Genomic DNA, 17,637 nt, shown 5'->3' with positions numbered 1-17,637 from the left:
CCAAAAATGTTCTATAGATTCAGTGTAATCTCCATCAAAAATCCTAATGACATTCTTCATATCAAGAGAAAAGGAAAATTTATACAGATACATTAAAAAACCTAAATAACCAAGCAAAAAGAATAATACTAAGTAAATTGTAATACCTGTTTGCACCAAAATGTGTCTAGGTCAATGGCACAGAATAAAGGACCCAGAAAAACAGAGACAAACAAACCACATAACTATAACCAACTGATTTTGACAAAGGTGCCGAAAGCATGCTGGGGAAAAGATAGGCTCTTCTATAAATGGTGCTGAGCATACTGAATATTCACATGTAGAATCTCTCACTTGCATAAAACTAAACAAAATATATCAAAGATCTTGATGAAACTTTGAAACAATCAGAGGAAAGCATACAGAAAACACTTTGAGATACAGACATACCAAAGACTTTTTGAGAATGAGCCCCATAGCCCAGAGAATAATACCAAGAATTGACAAATAGGATTGTACAAAATTAAAAAGCTTCTGCACAGCAAAAGAAACAGTTCATTAAATTAAGACATAGACTACAGAATGGAGAAAACCTTTGGTAGCTGCTATTCATCTGACAGGGAATTAATATCTAGACTTGAATTGAAAAAAGTCCAAGAAATTGAAAAAAATTGGCCCCCCCCACCAGAAAAATTATCTAGTAAGTAAATGGGCACATGATTGATCAGACAGTTTTCAACAGAAGACCAAAATAGCCAAAATAACCATAAGAAAAATGTTTACTCAGAACTGGGGGATAAGGTCCCCAGTTCTGCACATGAACTGGGTGTAGTGGCCCATGTCTCTAACCCCAGCACTCAAGAGTTATAGGCAGGAAGATCAGCATTCAAGATCATCTTTGGCTACATGAAGAGTTAGAAACTAGCCTAGGCTATGTGATACCCTATAATAGCTCCAAACAAAACAAAACCCCATTATGAGATGTCATCTAACCTCAGTCAGAATGACTATCATAGAAACAAATAGCCATACATACGATAAGGTATAGGGGTAAAGAACCTTCATACCTCACTGGTAGAAATATAAAAAGCTAAAAATTGAACTACCATACTATCTAGTTATTTCCTAATACATACTCAATCTCAATCTCTCTCTCTCTCTCCTCTCTCTCTCTCTCTCTCTCTCTCTCTCTCTTACATGAAGACATTGGAATAGAGATATATTTATATATGTGTGTGTATATGTATATCAATATTATTCAGCCATAATAATATTATGTTATTTGCAAGAAAGTGGACGGGAATGGAGATTATCACATTCAACAAAATAAGCCATAGTAGGAGCTGGACAGATGGCTCAGCAGTTAAGAGCACTTGTTTTTGCAGTTTCTGGGTTCAGTTCCCAGCACCCACATGGCAGCTCACACCACCTGTAACTCCAGTTCCAGAGGATCTGATGCCTTTTTCTGGTTTCTATGGGCACCAGGCATGCAAACAAAAACACTCATACACATAAAGTAAGTAATATAAATATAAAAAGGCATGTTGAGAAAATATTACATGTTTTCTCTCATGGGAAGTCTAGATTAAAATAATAATAATAATAATAATAATAACAACAACAACAACAACAACAACAGTAAAGCCCAGACATGGTAGTTCATGCTTTTAATCCTGTGGTGATATTGTGTTCCCCATAATATTGTGCACCCTAATAAATTTATCTGGGGTCAGAGGACAGAACAGCCACTAGATAGACATAGAGGCCAGGAAATGGTGGCACACACGCCTTTAATCCTATCACTTGGGAGGCAGAGATCCATCTGGATCTCTGTGAGTTCAAAGCCACACTGGAAACAGCCAGGCATGGTAACTCCTGCCTTTAATCCCAGGAAGTGATGGCAGAAAGCAGAAAGGTATATAAGGCGTGAAAACCAGGAACTAGAGCTGGTTAAGCTTTCAGGCTTTCGAGAAGCAGTTCAGTTGAGATCCATTTGGATAAGGACTCAGAGGCTTCTAGTCTGAGGAAACAGATCAGCTGAGGAACTGCAAGGTGAGGAAACTGTGGCTTGTTCTGCTTCTCTGATCTTCCAGTGTTGACCCCAGTTCCTGGCTCCAGGTTTTTTTTTTTTTTTTTTTTTTTTGTTTTGTTTTTTTTTTTTGGTTTTTCGAGACAAGGTTTCTCTGTGTAGCTTTGGCGCCTTTCCTAGAACTCACTCTGTAGCCCAGGCTGGCCTCAAACTCATAGAGATCCTCCTGGCTCTGCCTCCCGAGTGCTGGGATTAAAGGTGTGCACCACCACCACCTGGCTCCAGGTTTGTTTTTATTAATAAGACATTTTAAGATTCATGCTACATAATCCCAGCATTTGAGAGGCAGAGGCAGACAGATTTCTGAGTTTGAGGCCAGCTTGATCTACATAGTGAGAGATTCAGGCCAGCTGGGGCTACATAGTGAGACACTGTTCAAAAACAGGTGATGGGGAGTGGGGAGGCTGGAGAGATGACTGAGTGGTAAAGAGCACTGGTTGCTCTTCAAGAGGACATAGGTTTGAGTCCCAGCACTCACATGGTGGCTCACAACTGTCTGTAACTCCAGTTCTAGAGGATCTGGCACTATCTTCTGGCCTCTGTGGGCACCAGGCATGCATGTAGTGCACAATCACATGTACAGGCAAAACACCCATATATGTATACCTAAAATAACAATAAAAAAAGAAAACCAAAGTCATGAAAGTAGAGGACTAAGGTAGTAAGGAGGAAGGAGAATAAGAAAATGGAACATGGGGATTAGTATAATCAAAAGACATGATAAACATTTATGCACGTATAATGAATCAGTATAATTTATATATGCTAAAGTAGTCTTTTTATTAGAATTTTCTGTGGTGGTAGATGCTTTTTTTTTTTTAAACAAATGCATCATCTAGTGCTAGAATGGAAACAATTTAGAACTCTCTCCAAATCTCCTTTTATAATTTACTTAGTCTTTGGTGCTTACATTGTCTTTGGATTTGTGAGTTATGCTCCAGGTTTGTTCCTACAAGCAGGGAACTTTAACAGAGAAAGAGGAGAGCTAAACCAATAGCAAGTTGAGAGGCACGGCAGAGGGGGAGAATTGAATTTATTTTTTCTCTCTGAATTAGAGAATAAACCTAGGGCTTCTCACATACTAAAAAGCGCTCTATATCTCAAACTTTTTTATTTATTTTTACTTTTTGTTTTGAAACAAGATCTAATTAAGTAGTCCAGGCTGACCTTGAACTCATTCTATAGTTCCAGGCCTGCTTCCTTTCTTGGTTTCCAGAATAGCTGGATTTGAAGGATTGCACCATCAGACCTAGCTTATAAATTGAATTTTGAAGTCTGTATAGGACTTAGGGCACCACAGAGAGGAAGCAGCATTTGCTCTTAAATGGATATAGAAAACTGTTTGGTTCTCATGGTAATTGTAGAAATCCTTGCTATTCCCAGAACTCAGGTGAGTTAGATAATTGCTAAAAAGATGGACAGTTAATCACTTTTAAGCTAATGATGTACTTTATTTACCATGCTAAAGAGTTGTGATTATATTAATACTGCAAAGGAGCCACTGCAGGATTTTAAACTGAGAAGATTTTAGCATCAAGTTCAGTTCTCAGTTTTATTTATTCTTGTAGTAATTGGAATAGTCAGAATTAACAAAATAATCAAACTTAAAACCTCAGAGACATTATAGTAACCACCAAGAACTTCCTGCAGCAGAGAGTTTCCTTATCCTTTAGGGGTCTTCCCTGAGGTAAATCTGGATCCTTGACTTGCCCACAGAAATAAATTTTAGGAAGAGGAGTGTGAGTTTATTAGGCGAACATTTAGCTTTAGACTTAACTGTGGGGTTGATAAAAGGCACTCAGAGAAGGAGTAAGGAGCATTGTCAGGTGTGGGTTTCTCAAAGGGATTTACGTCTTAGCAAGAGCCACATAGACTGTCTCGGTGGCTCTTGACTTAGAGCTAAAGCAGTGGTTCTCAACCTGTGGGTCACAATCCCTGAGAAAGGGTCAAATGACCCTTTCACAACCGTTGGAAAACACAAATTGTATTTACATTATAATTCATAACAGTAGCAAAATGACAGTTATGAAGTAACAACAAAAATTTTATGGTTGGGGGTCACTACAACAAGAGGAATTGTATTAAAGGGTGGCAGCATTAGGAAAGTTGAGAACCACTGATATAAAGGGTTTCGAAAGAACCTGTTTTTGCCTTTTCCTTTCTGTTTTGATAAGTGAGAGTGTTGTTGGCTTCAGAGGAGGTGTGATGGGTGGAATTACAACCTGATAAAATGAAAACCCCGGGCTCTAGGGTTACCCAAGGGGATTGAATGGAATTTCTTGTTAGAATCCTAGAAAATTACAGGTTTATAGCTGGGAAAGGAAAAAGGCCATATATACTTAGGCCTTAGCATGATTCATTGTTATTTTATCATCATATTTTGAAATTATCTTTGTATAAAAGAAATATTGTCTCTATGTCAGCAACCTTTATAGTAAATAATTGTGTTGGAATTCTTGATTCTCAGGTGAAGAAAGGCTTCAACCAGACTTTGCTCCTTATCTTCATATATCCTCATAATCTTCCCTGCCTTTTTGTCCTGTGTCCCAGTGACTGTGGCATTAAAGAGATGTATAAGTTCACACAACTTCCAGTAGTAGGAAGATAGCACATAGGTTCATTCTGGAGCTCAGTAGGATCATCAAAGACTGAGTTACTGTCCTTCCTACTTTATTTTCAGGCGATTGGTTGTTATTCTTAAATTGTTCTTAGGCAGCAGCAGGAGGACTGCCTTACCTTCAACTTTTACATCCTGCACACAGCATTGTTCAAAGGCTGGTAAAACAACTGGGGTTTTCTTAGGTGGCCCTTTTTAGGATTAAAGAAGACCGTCCTGAAAGCCACTCCTGTCCCTCCCCAATTCACCTTATATCCTATTAGCCAAATTGGGTCCTGTAATTTTTATTCAAGCAGTTAATGGAATTGCAAATGTTACTAAAGTTCTTTAACTAATCAAGGATGGATACCAAGGTACCAAGGGTGAGAATTGTAGCTTTCCTGGGAGGAGCTACCTAAAATAAAGCCAGTTTTCTGTTAGCATTAAAAAAGGAAGTGGATGGTCAGCATGAAGTCTGCCACCTTGCTTATCTTCTTATGGGTTTATTTATATATTTTATATATTTCAGCTTTTTTACACAGAAGCCTGAGCACAATGTCTAATGAGGAAGCCTGAGCTTTAAAGTTAAAACATGTAAATATGTTTGTGCAACTTCTGTGAGGTTGCCAGATGTCTACACTAAAACATGGAAAATGTGACAAAGATTAAAAATAGGGTGCTGGAGAGATGGCTCAGTGGTTAAGAGCACTGGCTATTCTTGCAGAGGATCAGTGTTCAGTTCCCAGCACTCACATTGGGTAGCTCACAATCTTCTGTAACTTAAACTCAAGGGGATCTGATGCTCTCTTCTGGCCTCTGTAGGCATCCCCATTTACATGCCCATTAAGTACAAGCTGACATACATAACTATAAATAAAATTAAAAGAATTAAAATAGCATTTAAAAACCAACCAATCAGGACAACAAAACACTTATGTAGCAAGAATTAGAAATACAAACGCAAATTTGCACAAATATGAGTAAGGTGGGAAGAATTTCAGTTTTTCTACAACTTTAATTTGATCTGAAGATTTCAGACATGTAGAACTGTTGTGTAAATCAGCCTCTGAATATTTCCAACTAGAAGATCCTCAAAGAGTTGATCTCTGATCTACAAAGCTGAGGTCTAGGCCTCAGATGATAAGGTTATAGTGTGATAGGCCCTGCCTGGGAAACTGACCACCTGATCATTCCAGAAGATATGTTTCCATGATTGTTCTTGACTGGGGAACTCATTGCTAGAAATAAGAACAGATGAGAGATTTCCACTTACGTTTTCTTTTGAAAAACATGGTTTTTAAGATACATCTTTTTTTGTGTCTCTCGGGGCCAAGTTTTTTCAAATTCAAATATTAGCAACAAAGTTTTCTGGTTGGTTTTGTTTGGCCACTTTACATCATCTTCTGTCCTATAAACAAAATACTTGGCTGGGTATGTTCACTGGAACATGGAAGAGAGATAAATGCTACAGAAAAATTCCAGCATAATACAGTCCAGACACCAAGAGGGAGATATAGACCAAATTCTATGACCATAGATGAATTAATTCTGGTCTAACAGATCTGTTATTAACCCTTAGACCATGCCAGTTATACATTGTTGTAGGAATTGGGTAAGTTTGTAATCATCCACTTTTGGATAAGGTATGTATTCTAGTGAAAATCAGCTGTGGCAGAGAGAGGGTTGGCAAAGGGCAATTGTCAGAAAAGGATGTGGGTGATGGTGGATCCTGAGCACAAGAGCTTCTGTCCTTATGAAGATAGTGACATCCACCTTGGTTGATGTGGGTATATTTCACTTGGATACATTCACTGACCAAGAACTCTATTGCTTTGGGTTTTGTGTAGAGATTCTACTGTGTAGACATGATTGATTAAATCACTGGCCTTTGGTGTTTGAACTTGATGTTCATTCATCTTCCCCTCCCCAGGGCTCAAAGGGATAATGCTGAAAGTTCTCTCTAGTCAAGTGATCAGTCCCTATCCTGAAGCTGTTCAAGGGCTTTCAGCTACCAATTATGCTGTTAACATACAAAAAGACACTCATCATCCCTGTCATAAGATTCAAGAATCCTAGGAGCTCTTATGTCTATAAACAAGGGACTAAAACCAAATATGACAAAAGATGATCCTGTCATCCCTCTTAAGAAATTACAAGACTTTTAGGAACTCTTATCAGGAACAGAATATGTATGTGTGTGTGTGTGTGTGTGTGTGTGTGTGTGTGTGTGTGTGTGTGTGTGTGTGTGTATATTCCTACTATGTCACTTTGTCTTCATTATGTAATTCTCAGAATTTATGTTCAAAGATGACACTATGTCTCTGACTTTGGTAACTGGTGACTGATGGTAGCATGTACACAAATGCAGCTATTACAACAGTTAGTTTACATCATGCTACAGGTTAGATTATGATAATCTCTTTGTAGTCATAGTTTTCCACTCATAACCCTGGGAACAAATGAGTTATTCTCTATCCCAGTAGTTTTTATTTTTAGAATGTCATATAAATAGCGTATTATAGCATATCACCTTTTAGGGCTTATTTCTTTTCCTTTGAGATTCAGCCAAGTTGTTAAACAGTAGGCTTTCCTTATTATTGACAAGTGGTATTTCTGTTGTATGAATGCATCACAGTTTGTGTATTTCTTCACCTGCTAAAGAATATTTGGGTTCTTTCCAATTTGAAGTGATTATGAATAGAGTCACTGTAAACACTGATGCACCTAGGTGCTGTGGAATAATTCTGTTGTATACTGTAAAGATATGTCACTTGAATTGGTTTAATAAAACACTGATTGGCCAGTAGTCAGGCACGAAGTATAGGCAGGGAGATCAAACTAAGAATGCTGGGAAGAGGAAGGGCAAAGTCAGGTGTCGCCAGCCAGATGTTTCTGTCCTTCACCAGTATGGCATTGTCATTATTAAGAGCTTTATAAACCTTAGGATAGTGTGATCCTTACAACTTCTGTTTCCCCAAAATTATTTCATCCATTTAAAATCCTTTGCCCTGCCATATAAATTGGAATGTTGGTCTGTCTCTAAATCCTTCTGGAATTTTTCATTGTCTAGTGTCTTTCTTAGTCTCTTTCTTCAGAGATTAGAAGTTTTCATTGTAAAGATCTTCCACTTCCTTGGTTAGGTTTAAATTCCAAGATATTTTATTGCCTTTGATGTTACTGTAAATGAGAGTATGTCCATGATCTCTTTTTCATTGTGTTTGTTATCGGTGTATAGAAAGGTTACTGATTTTTCTAAGTTGATTTTGTATCCACCCACTTGGCTGAAATTGTTGATTGTTTCTAGAAGTTTTCTGGTGGAATTTTGGGGATCTCTACTGTTGTAATATCATCTGCTAATAGGGATAATTTGATGACTTCTTTTCCTATTTGTATCCCTTTAATTTCCTTATTTTATTTTATTGTTTCAGCTAGTGCTTCTAGAACGATAGTGAAAAGAAGTGGGGATAATGGGTAGCCTAGTCTCTTTCCTGATTTTATGAGATCGCTTCAAGTTTTTCTCCATTTAGGATAATGTTGGTTGTGAGTTTTGTCATATATATCCCTTATCATGTTGAAGTAAGTTCTCTCCAGTCTACTCTCTAGGTTATGAAATCGTGGTGGGTTTTGTTAAAGGCTTTTTTTCCCTGCATCTGTTGAAATGATCATGTGATTTTTGTCTTTAAGCCTGTTTATATGTTGCTATATTTATTGACTTACGTATGTTGAATCATCCCTTTCTGGGATAAAGAGAACTTGATCATGGTGGATGATCTTGATTATGTGCTTGTATTCAGTTCAATAGTATATTATTGAAGATTTTTGCTTCTTTGTCCATCAGGGATATAGGTCTGCAGTTTTGCTTTTTGTTGTTGTATTTTTACTTGGTTAAGTATTAGAGTAATACTAGCTTCATAGAACGAGTTTGGGTATGTTCCTTCTGTTTTTGTTTTGTGAGGAATTTAAGAAGTACTGGTTGTAGTTCTTAGAAAGTCTGGTAGAATTCTGCTGTGACTCCATCTAGGCCTACAATTTTTTTAACTGGATGGCTTTTTATTACTGTTTCCATCTCCTCCTTGTTATGAGTCTGTTTAGGTTATTGGCTTCTTCTTGTTTTAACTTTGATAGTTTGGATGAAACAAGAAATTCATCTGTTTCTTTTAGATTTTCCAACTTAATGGAAACGTGTTTTAAAAGTATTCCCTCACAGTATTCTGTATTTTTTTGGTGTCTGTTTGTGTTTGTTTCTGACTTGGCTAATTTTGGTCCTTTCATTCTCTCTTGTAGTTATTTGGGCTATTGATCTGTCAATCTTGTCTATCTTCCAAAAGAACCATCTCTTAGATTTATTATTTCTTTGTTTTTATTTCATTTCTGCTTTAATTTGTTATTTCTTGACCATCTAAGTTTGGACTTGGTTTGTTCTTGTTTTTCCAAATTATTGAGTTATTTCCTTAAGTCATTTATTTGTGCTCTTTCTGATTTTTTAACTTAGGGTTATAAACTTTCTTTTTAGAACTGCTTTTAATGTGTCCCAGAAATTTAGTTGTTGTGGTTTTATTTTCATGTTGATTTTTCTTGATTTTTTTTCTTTGATACATTCATTGTTCAGTAAGTAATGAGTTAATGTCCATGTTTGCACACTTACTGGAGTTTTGTTTGCTGTCAATTTTAAGTTTTATTGTATAATGGTTGGATAAGATACATGGGGTTATTTCAGTTTTTCTGTATTTGTTAAAGTTTGCTTTGTATCCCAGGATGTGGTCTATTTTAGAAGAACTTCCACATGCATCTGAGTGGAATGTATGTTCTTTGGTATTTAGATAGAATATTCTGTAGATATGTTGGATCCATTTGATGTAAGATGTCTTTTAATTCTGAGGTTTTTCTTTTTATTTTTGTCCAGATGACCTATTTATTGGAGAAAGTTGATCTAGGTAGTTCTTATTAGAGAGCATTTATATAGAAATAGTGGATTTGATGGGAGACATGCTGTTTTGGCCATTCATACTGTTTTTGACCTGGGCAAATGAACTTTTGTGGGATCCCACAGAGGTTTCCTAGTGAGATCTGAGCTTACTTTACCCAGCAGGGCTGCATAAAGGGATGAATTGACCATGTGTGTGGTTATCAGGTGTTTGGAAGGGTCTACACTTGGCTGTGCTAGGGGGAGGTCTTTTGCTCCACAACTTGGCATTCCTTTAAAAAGCCCTTTAGAAGAGACAGAAGGGGCCGGTGGATTAGGATCCAGGCCCTCCCAAGGCTATCCTGTGTGTCTCTCTCTCTCTCTCTTCCCTCTATATTTCTATCTAAATTTCTTATCCCTCACTCCTCAAGAGTACCCTGGGGGAAAAAAGGTGGGATGGGTCCCCCACAGACCTTGTTCTTTTTTTGTGTGTCTGATGTGATAATCTAGTCTTCCTTAGCTTGGACCAGTGCAGGGGATACATGACCCGAGGTAGGCCAGATAACACTGGTAGATGAGTTGTTTAATTGGACCATGGAAAGATGGCTCCCAAACCAAAGATGAGTCTAGAGCTAGACCAGGCAAAGGGGGTTCACAGATGAAGAAGGTTCACAGCCACAGGTCTGGAACTAGTAGACCTGTTGGTTTGCTGATGGCAGAGGGATGGAGTAAGGATGGGAAAGGGGGAAAAGCAATTTACATAGGAAAGGAGGTGGTTCACCCACAAAGGTTTGTTGCCCTCAGTCTGAAACTAGGCTTATAGGCTAGCAGATGGCAAAGAGTTAGGGTAAGGGCAGAAAAAGAGAAGTGACTTCTTGCTAATTTAGTAAACCTGTATATATAAATGTGCCTTCTTATTTTGTATCCCATGACCTTGCTAAACTCACTAATTAGTTCTAAGATTTGAATGTGTTTTTGTTTATATGTGTTTGAAATTTTTTAAGTAGACAGTGTCTTTTTATTTCTTTCATGCATGTATGTTCTTTGTTCATCTTATGAAACTGATTAATACCCCTAGTACAATAGTAGCTAAGGGTGTTGAGCATTAATGCTCTTTCCTAGTACCAAGTGTTAGTGTGGGAAACATCCATTCTTTTGTTTCTTTGTATGATGTTAACTGTAGGGTGTGTGTGTGTGTGTTTGTGTGTGTGTGTATGTTCTTTATGAAGTTAGTAGAGTTTCTCTCTGTTCCCAGTTTTGTAATTTTTTTAGATGTTTTTGAAATGATTTTTTTTTGCATCAAGTAATGTGATCATGTAACTTTTCTCGGAACCACTACTGTGGTAGATGGTGCTCACATGGTGGACTATATTTGAATCATTCATATAGCAGACTATATGGTGGACAAATGATTTTAAAATATTAAACTAGCCTAGCTCTTCAGAAAAAAAAATCACTCCCTTGGTGTGTTATACATTATTGTATTGGATTTGTTAATATTTTACCTAGGATTTTCATACATGTTTCTATATCCGTAAGTGTGCTGGCTAGTCAGTAATTGATGGACCTGTATTCTATAAGAAAGCAAGCTGAGTAAGCCATGGGTAGCAAGCCAGTAAGCAGCCTCCCTCCATGGCTTCTGCATCAGCTCCAGGCTCCAGATTCCTGCCCTATTTGAGTTCCTGTCCTGGCTTCCTTTAATGTTGAACAGTGATATGGAAGTGTAAGCCAAATAAACCCTCTCTTCCCCAACTTGCTTTTTGGTGATGGTGTTTCATTGCAACAATAGAGACCCTAAGACAGTAAGGCATATTCATTGTTTTCTGGGTAATGCTTTTATCTGATTCATTTTCTGAGTAAATTTGTCCTGAAAATGAGTTAGGGGTATTTCTTTTTCCATCATCTGGAAGAAATCTTGTAGAATTGGTGTTATTTCTTTAAATGTTTGGAATAGTTGACCTGCAAAACAACTGGAGCTTGGATATTTGTGTTTCATAAAGTTTGTTTTTGCCATAGACTTACTTTGTTTAAGGGTCACAGGAGTGTTCATGTTAACTGTTTAAACTTGAATGTATTTCAGTAGTTATGATTTATTAAAAGGTACATTTAGAAGGGCAGATTCTGGTACTAGACAGCTGTGTGACCTTTAGAAAGATACTTTAGCTATAATCTCTTTGGTCCTTAATTTATTCATCTGAAAAACCAAGGGGTTAGACTTACTTGTTTTTTTTTTAAGTTTTTTTGATACAGGGTTTATTTGTATAGCTTTGGGAACTATCCTGGAACTTGCTCTGCAGACCAGGCTGGCCTTGAACTCACAGATCCGTCTGCCTCTGCTGGGATTAAAGGCATATGCTACCACCGCCCGGCTAGCCTTACTTGTTTTTAAGGTTTTTTTATTGACTACTTTTTGAATTTTTAGTTCTGATAGGATAATAATATATGCATTTGAAGTTGATGTGAAAAACCTTACTCTCTATTTTTTGATTTGTCTGTCATTCATTGAGCATTGGTTTTCTTAAATTAACTTTGTCCTTTAAAATATGTCTCATATTTTCTTCTAATAAATAATTTGATGTACAAATATGGGTAGAAGTATTCCTGTTCATGCAATTGTATATAATAGACTTAAGGTATATGAAAATTATCTTTATATGTGCTTCATAAGAGGATTAAGATTACTAGTTTTTAGTGTTCTATTTTCTTTAAAAAGGATTAGTTTGAAATTTAGAAATATTTGAAATGCGTTTCCCTTTTAGTGATATCCCTTTGATCATCATGATTTTTTTGAAGTCGTACAGTTTTCTACATACTAGAGACAATGTGAACATTTATTGTATAATTTTTTTCAAAAGTGCCACATTGTTGTGCTTTCTGTCATTTGTTGGGTTAAAGCAAAGTGGAGGTAGCATACAGATTTGCTGCTGAAGGAAACACTGAGTTGCAGGCTGCAGCTGGAGGATTTTACGTAGGCACCTGTGGGTTTGAGTGCGTTCAATCTCCAGGCTGCAGTAGGAGGCTGGCACTGACTCTGCTGACTCCAGTGCACTCCTTCGCTGCTGTTCTGCCGGTTTCTCGACTGTCCAGAAGACAAACAAAATGGTGCAGCACAGTCAGGACTTGGGGGAAAATAACCGTCAGTATGATTCAGAGGTGGGTCTGCTACACTGATCAGAAAAGAGATTGTTTAACAAGTCTAGAGGCTTAGGCAGAGATCAGCATGTCAGATTTCCGTAGCTGTTTTAATATTTGATGATGGCCATTTAAGAATGAAACTGTTCTAGTTGTGAAATCTGCATACCCTCTATATATAGAGGTTCTGGTATATGGCATGTATGACATTAGTAAATGCATACATGGTAGCTTACGAACAGGTTGGTTTTATAAAATGTTTGTGGCGTTAATGTATATAGATATGTGTTATGAAAGGTTTTCTTTTCCTACTAGTATTAGCTTGGCTTTGTTTTTTGGTAAACACTTAATGGGCTTTGTATTTTCTCTGTTGCTTATTTGTTTGAGTTCTTGCTAATGTTTCTCCTTATATCATTCATTTTATAATAGCAGAAATCATTCTCTAGTGAGATAGGGGAAAAATCAGTAGGACGAGCACTAAAGTTGGCACTTCATATTTTATTGATGACTGTAATGCAGTGGAGTTCGCATTGCACATAGTCATGACTTAAATGATTACCTCTTCTATGAAAGCAGAATGTTTGTAAGAACGGCCATGCTGACAGTGAGTATAAAATAAAGGAGAGGAAATAGGACAAGTAAAATTTCACTGTCATTGGCTTCTTGAGCTATGTCAGCATTGATCCAAGACACTGCTGTGTTAGAAGCACACTATGAAACAATTGAACATCAAGCATTAAAAATCATGGAGGCTTAGTTCCCACCCCCTTCCTGAAGCACTTTGCTTTTGTATGTGTATTTTGCGTGTCTGTAGGTTCCTGTAACCAAGGAGCTGTCCAGTTGAAACAGATGTTTTCTTAAGCCACACCCAAAAGATTCTTCTTTTTTATGCTTTAGGTACTGTTTTATTCCTGTGTTGATTTGTTACCATCATATTTGGGATGACTTTTAAGTTGTAAAAAGAAGAAACATACTATATCCACAAGCTCCAGCTTAAGATGTTTTAAACGTTTGAGTTGTTTTTACCAGCATAGAAAATCAGTATTTTAGTTGTGCAGTATTTTCTCTGGCTGAGAGGAAGAGTATTTGTGTGGTTCCATGGTGAGTGTATTGCAAGGATTCTGATCACGTAGGTTACAGTGCTGCTGGTGTATTATTTTGGTTAGTTGTGGGTAAGACATTCCAAGTTAGTTCAGATTTTCTTATTTGAGCAAATATTTGTTGAAATATTCTAAATGCTTGGTTATTATGTGATATTAAAAATTGCAATGCAGTCAGACTGAATCTATTTATAATGTTTTGTTCCATAGTAAAGACATTTTGTATGTGATTAGAATTAACAACTATGTGGCTGTCTGCCACTATGTTAGATTACCTCACCCACTTTACTGTAGAAAGAAATAATTCGGAATCAGCATTAATCTTAGTAGTCTGCAGAGTGCGTTTGGTATGTACTCTCAGAACAGTTTCTTTTAGATTGAGCAAATTAACTCTATCTCTTCAGAAATAAAAAAAAAAGATTGTAGTATATTTCTGATCTTTTTTTATTGAACAACAAAAAAGAAAAATATATTTTTATGTGCCAAATTTCATGACAGTAAATAGTTAACTATAGAGTGAAACATACTGTATTATTAGAATGTTTCATGTATCCAAATGTTATATAACCCTGATGGAATGTTGCAGATGAAACAAAGAAATCTGATTGGTTCCTCACAAGAAATAGCAGCCTTGAAATCCTTTTTAACTAGAGACTTTCACAGCAGCTGCAATGGTTAGCTGCATCACAGTGAAAACAGAAATGCCTTGGAGACGAGGAGGGTGTTAGAAGTAGAAACTGATGTTGTTCAGGTGTCTACTTAATTCTTTTCTTTGAGTATATATATTGCCTTGCAGATGTTTGTCTTTACCTCCCTCCCTTTGTTGTTATTAAAAGAGGATTGTGTCTTATCAAACTGATGAATTTCCTAAATAGCATTATTTATTGAATCTCTAAAAATAATTTCAAATAACAGAATGAGTTAGTGAGTAGCAATTTTAGGACATGCATGAGGTGTGAGTGATTGGGGCTTGTTGAGAGAAGAGTACATGGTGGAAAGTTTGAAGAACAGGATACTAACAGAAACTGTTCAGTCTCACCATTCCCCATTATATTAAAATGATATTAAATACTTGTCATCTTAAGATTTTGGTGATATTTAGTTAAGGGTACACTATCTATAATGATACTCAAAGAATAGGATGCTACTAGTCAAAAACAGTTGGAAAATTATTCTCTCCTGGCTATTATAAAAATACCCTTGAGATGGGGGAATAATGTGTTATCTTTAATGTATTTATTATTGGTTAGATGGTCTGTTGGACTGTAGCTTAAATCACAGTAACAAATACACAACTGTTCTATGTTTTTAGCAGAAAATATTTAAAACATTCCTGTTGCTCAAATCCTAATTAGTCTTATAATAAAAGCCTGGAGTCAGATATCAGGGTGAAAGCTGAAAGATCGGAGAAGCAGAGCAGCCAGCCAGCTACTAGTTCTTACCGCTATGAAATCCTCAGCCTAAAGGGGCCCGAGCTCCTGTGTCCTCTCACCTGACATTCCTCTGTCTGCCCAGCGATATCATTTCCTGTCTCCACCTCACTAGTGCTGGGATTAAAGATGTGTGGGATTAATCTCCACCACTGCCTGGCTCTGTTTCTTTTTTAGACTGATCAATCTTGTGTAGTCCAGAGTGGCCTTGAACTCACAGAGATCTGTCTGCCTCTGCCTCCCTGTGCTGGGATTAAAGGTGTGTGCCACCACTGCCTGGCCTCTATGACTAACTAGTGGCTTAGCTCTACACTCTGATCTTTAGGTAAGCTTTATTTGTTAGATCATAAACAAAATATCACCACACATTCCTATAGTTTATTGCAACTTGAAAATTCTTATTTTGCCCCTCAAGACAGGATTTTTCTGTGTAGCTCTGACTTTCCTGGAACTCACTGTGTACACCAGGCTGGCCTTGAACTCAAGAGATTCTCCTGCCACTGCCTTTCCAGTGCTGGGATTAAAGGCATGTGTGAAAATTCTTACATATAAACAGTAATGGGTCAACTTTATAGAATCTGGGAGAGGAACAATTACTGTGAGCCAGAATCAGTATCTTAAATAAAGACATCAGATTATATTGAAAGAAAATAGCCAAGCATCATAAAAGAAAGTATATTTTAAAAGGAACATCTGATACAGGTATTTTCTGTGAGTACCAACTCTATCAAATAGGTTCCATTCTGTGCTTATTTTCTAATAGAGTTGGCTGAAGGCAGCTGGCTGCAAGTGTCACAAGCTGAAAGCAAAATGGCTGGCAAGGATTAGTACTGTAAAATTGCAATAGAGCTGGATGCAGATAGAATACCGTTTGTTGAAGGAGGGCATTATAAAGTAAGATGATTGAGCTCAAATGTTTTCAACCATAAATACTTTTATCAAAGGGAAATGCATAGTTTTTTTTACAGCTTAAAAATGTAAGGCTTTATACTATAAATAAAGTGATAAATGTTTAGCCAAGCAGCAAAATCTCTTGTTACTCTCTGTTCAGCTGTTTTTACATTGTGTGATTTTTAAAGATGGGGTAGATTTTGAGGGTAATTGTAAATTTTTCAGAATGGTGTATAGTTAAAGTGTAACAAAAGAGGAAGAACTCATTACTTTCTTAGAATGGAGGGAATTGGGAGAAGTTTCTGAGAGTTCTACATATTTATTAGTAGTTTAGATTAGTACATATTAAGGGTAGAAGAAAAAACCATAAGCCCTTTTCATTGAATTTTAGCATTTGGAAGATTAAATGACTTTAAAGTTAGTCATAAACTTGCATAGATTGGAAATACCCTTCAGGAATTAATTAGTTAAGTTGAAGATTGTACATTAGTTCACTTGTCTGTCTCATAGTACATAGTAGAATGAGTATGTACTTTAAGAGAGAAAATACAGATATTTGTCAATTCTACTTTTCTAGTATGTAGGATAAGGTCATAATACCTAGTGAGTTACCAGGGTTTTTTGTTTTGTTTCATTTTTTTTTTTTTTTTCAGGACAGAGTTTGTCTGTGTTGTCCTAGCTGTCCTAGCTGCTCTGTGGACCAGGCTGGTCTCAAACACAGATATCTGAAATTCCCAGTTTTTAATGAATGGATAATAATAGTAAAATGTGTGCAAATAATAGCAAGCAGGCACATATACAGGCACATATACAGGTATATCTAAATCAATTTAATTTTCACAGCCTTATGTAATAAATTCCATTATTTTACAATTTTGACAAATGAGGAAACTGAGGCAGAGACTTGATCAACAATGACAGACAGTATATGGTGAACCCAGTGTTTCAACTAGTGTGTTCCTGATCTTTTTCTCTTAATTAGTGAAGATAAAATATTATCATTTGGCTGTATCCTTAACCACCAGAAGCCTACATTGTATATATATCCTGGCAAGAACTGCAGAGTAGATGAAAACCTTTCTGTTACATCTTTCAGAATTGCCTTACCTGGCATTGTGTGTGTGTGTGTGTGTGTGTGTGTGTGTGTGTGTGTGAGAGAGAGAGAGAGAGAGAGAGAGGGGGGGGGGGGGGTGGGGGAGAAGGTTTCTCTATGTAGCTCTGGCTGCCCTGGAACTCGCTTTGTAGACAAGGCTGCACTCAAATTCAGAGAGATCCACCTGCCTCTGCCTCCTGAGTGCTGGAATCAAAGGCATGCGCCACCATTGCCCCATGGTATTTTGTTTTCTAAAATCCTTTTCAATCATTGGTTGTTATCATCAGTAAATGCAGATGTGTAGTTCTAAAGTACTTAAAAGCCCATAGCAAGTGTACGTAAAAATCAGTTGGGTAATGGGCTCCGAGATCTAATGACTTGTTAAGCACAGCTGATTAAAACTTCTGAACGTTGTTCTCTCTTT

General features: G+C 36.9%; 1 protein-coding gene across 12 annotated transcripts in view; it reads left to right on the top strand.

Moving 5' to 3' along the window:
* Tanc2 (tetratricopeptide repeat, ankyrin repeat and coiled-coil containing 2) overlaps positions 1-17,637 on the top strand; it is a 314,497-nt gene that overhangs the window by 52,175 nt on the left and 244,685 nt on the right. The window contains exon 1 of one of the 12 annotated variants that reach the window (XM_052756537.1): positions 12,598-12,720. The exons of the other annotated variants lie outside the window; for them this stretch is intronic. The gene's annotated coding sequence lies outside the window, so the exon portion shown is untranslated. Of the gene's footprint in view, positions 1-12,597; positions 12,721-17,637 lie in introns of those variants that run through there. 12 annotated transcript variants of the gene reach the window in all.

This window comes from Peromyscus californicus, unplaced genomic scaffold (genome assembly GCF_007827085.1).
Source record: "Peromyscus californicus insignis strain IS unplaced genomic scaffold, ASM782708v3 Scaffold_3__1_contigs__length_106647218, whole genome shotgun sequence".
NCBI lineage: Eukaryota > Metazoa > Chordata > Mammalia > Rodentia > Cricetidae > Peromyscus > Peromyscus californicus.
Note: the sequence above shows the minus strand (reverse complement) of the source record. Positions and strands in the feature narration are given on the sequence as shown.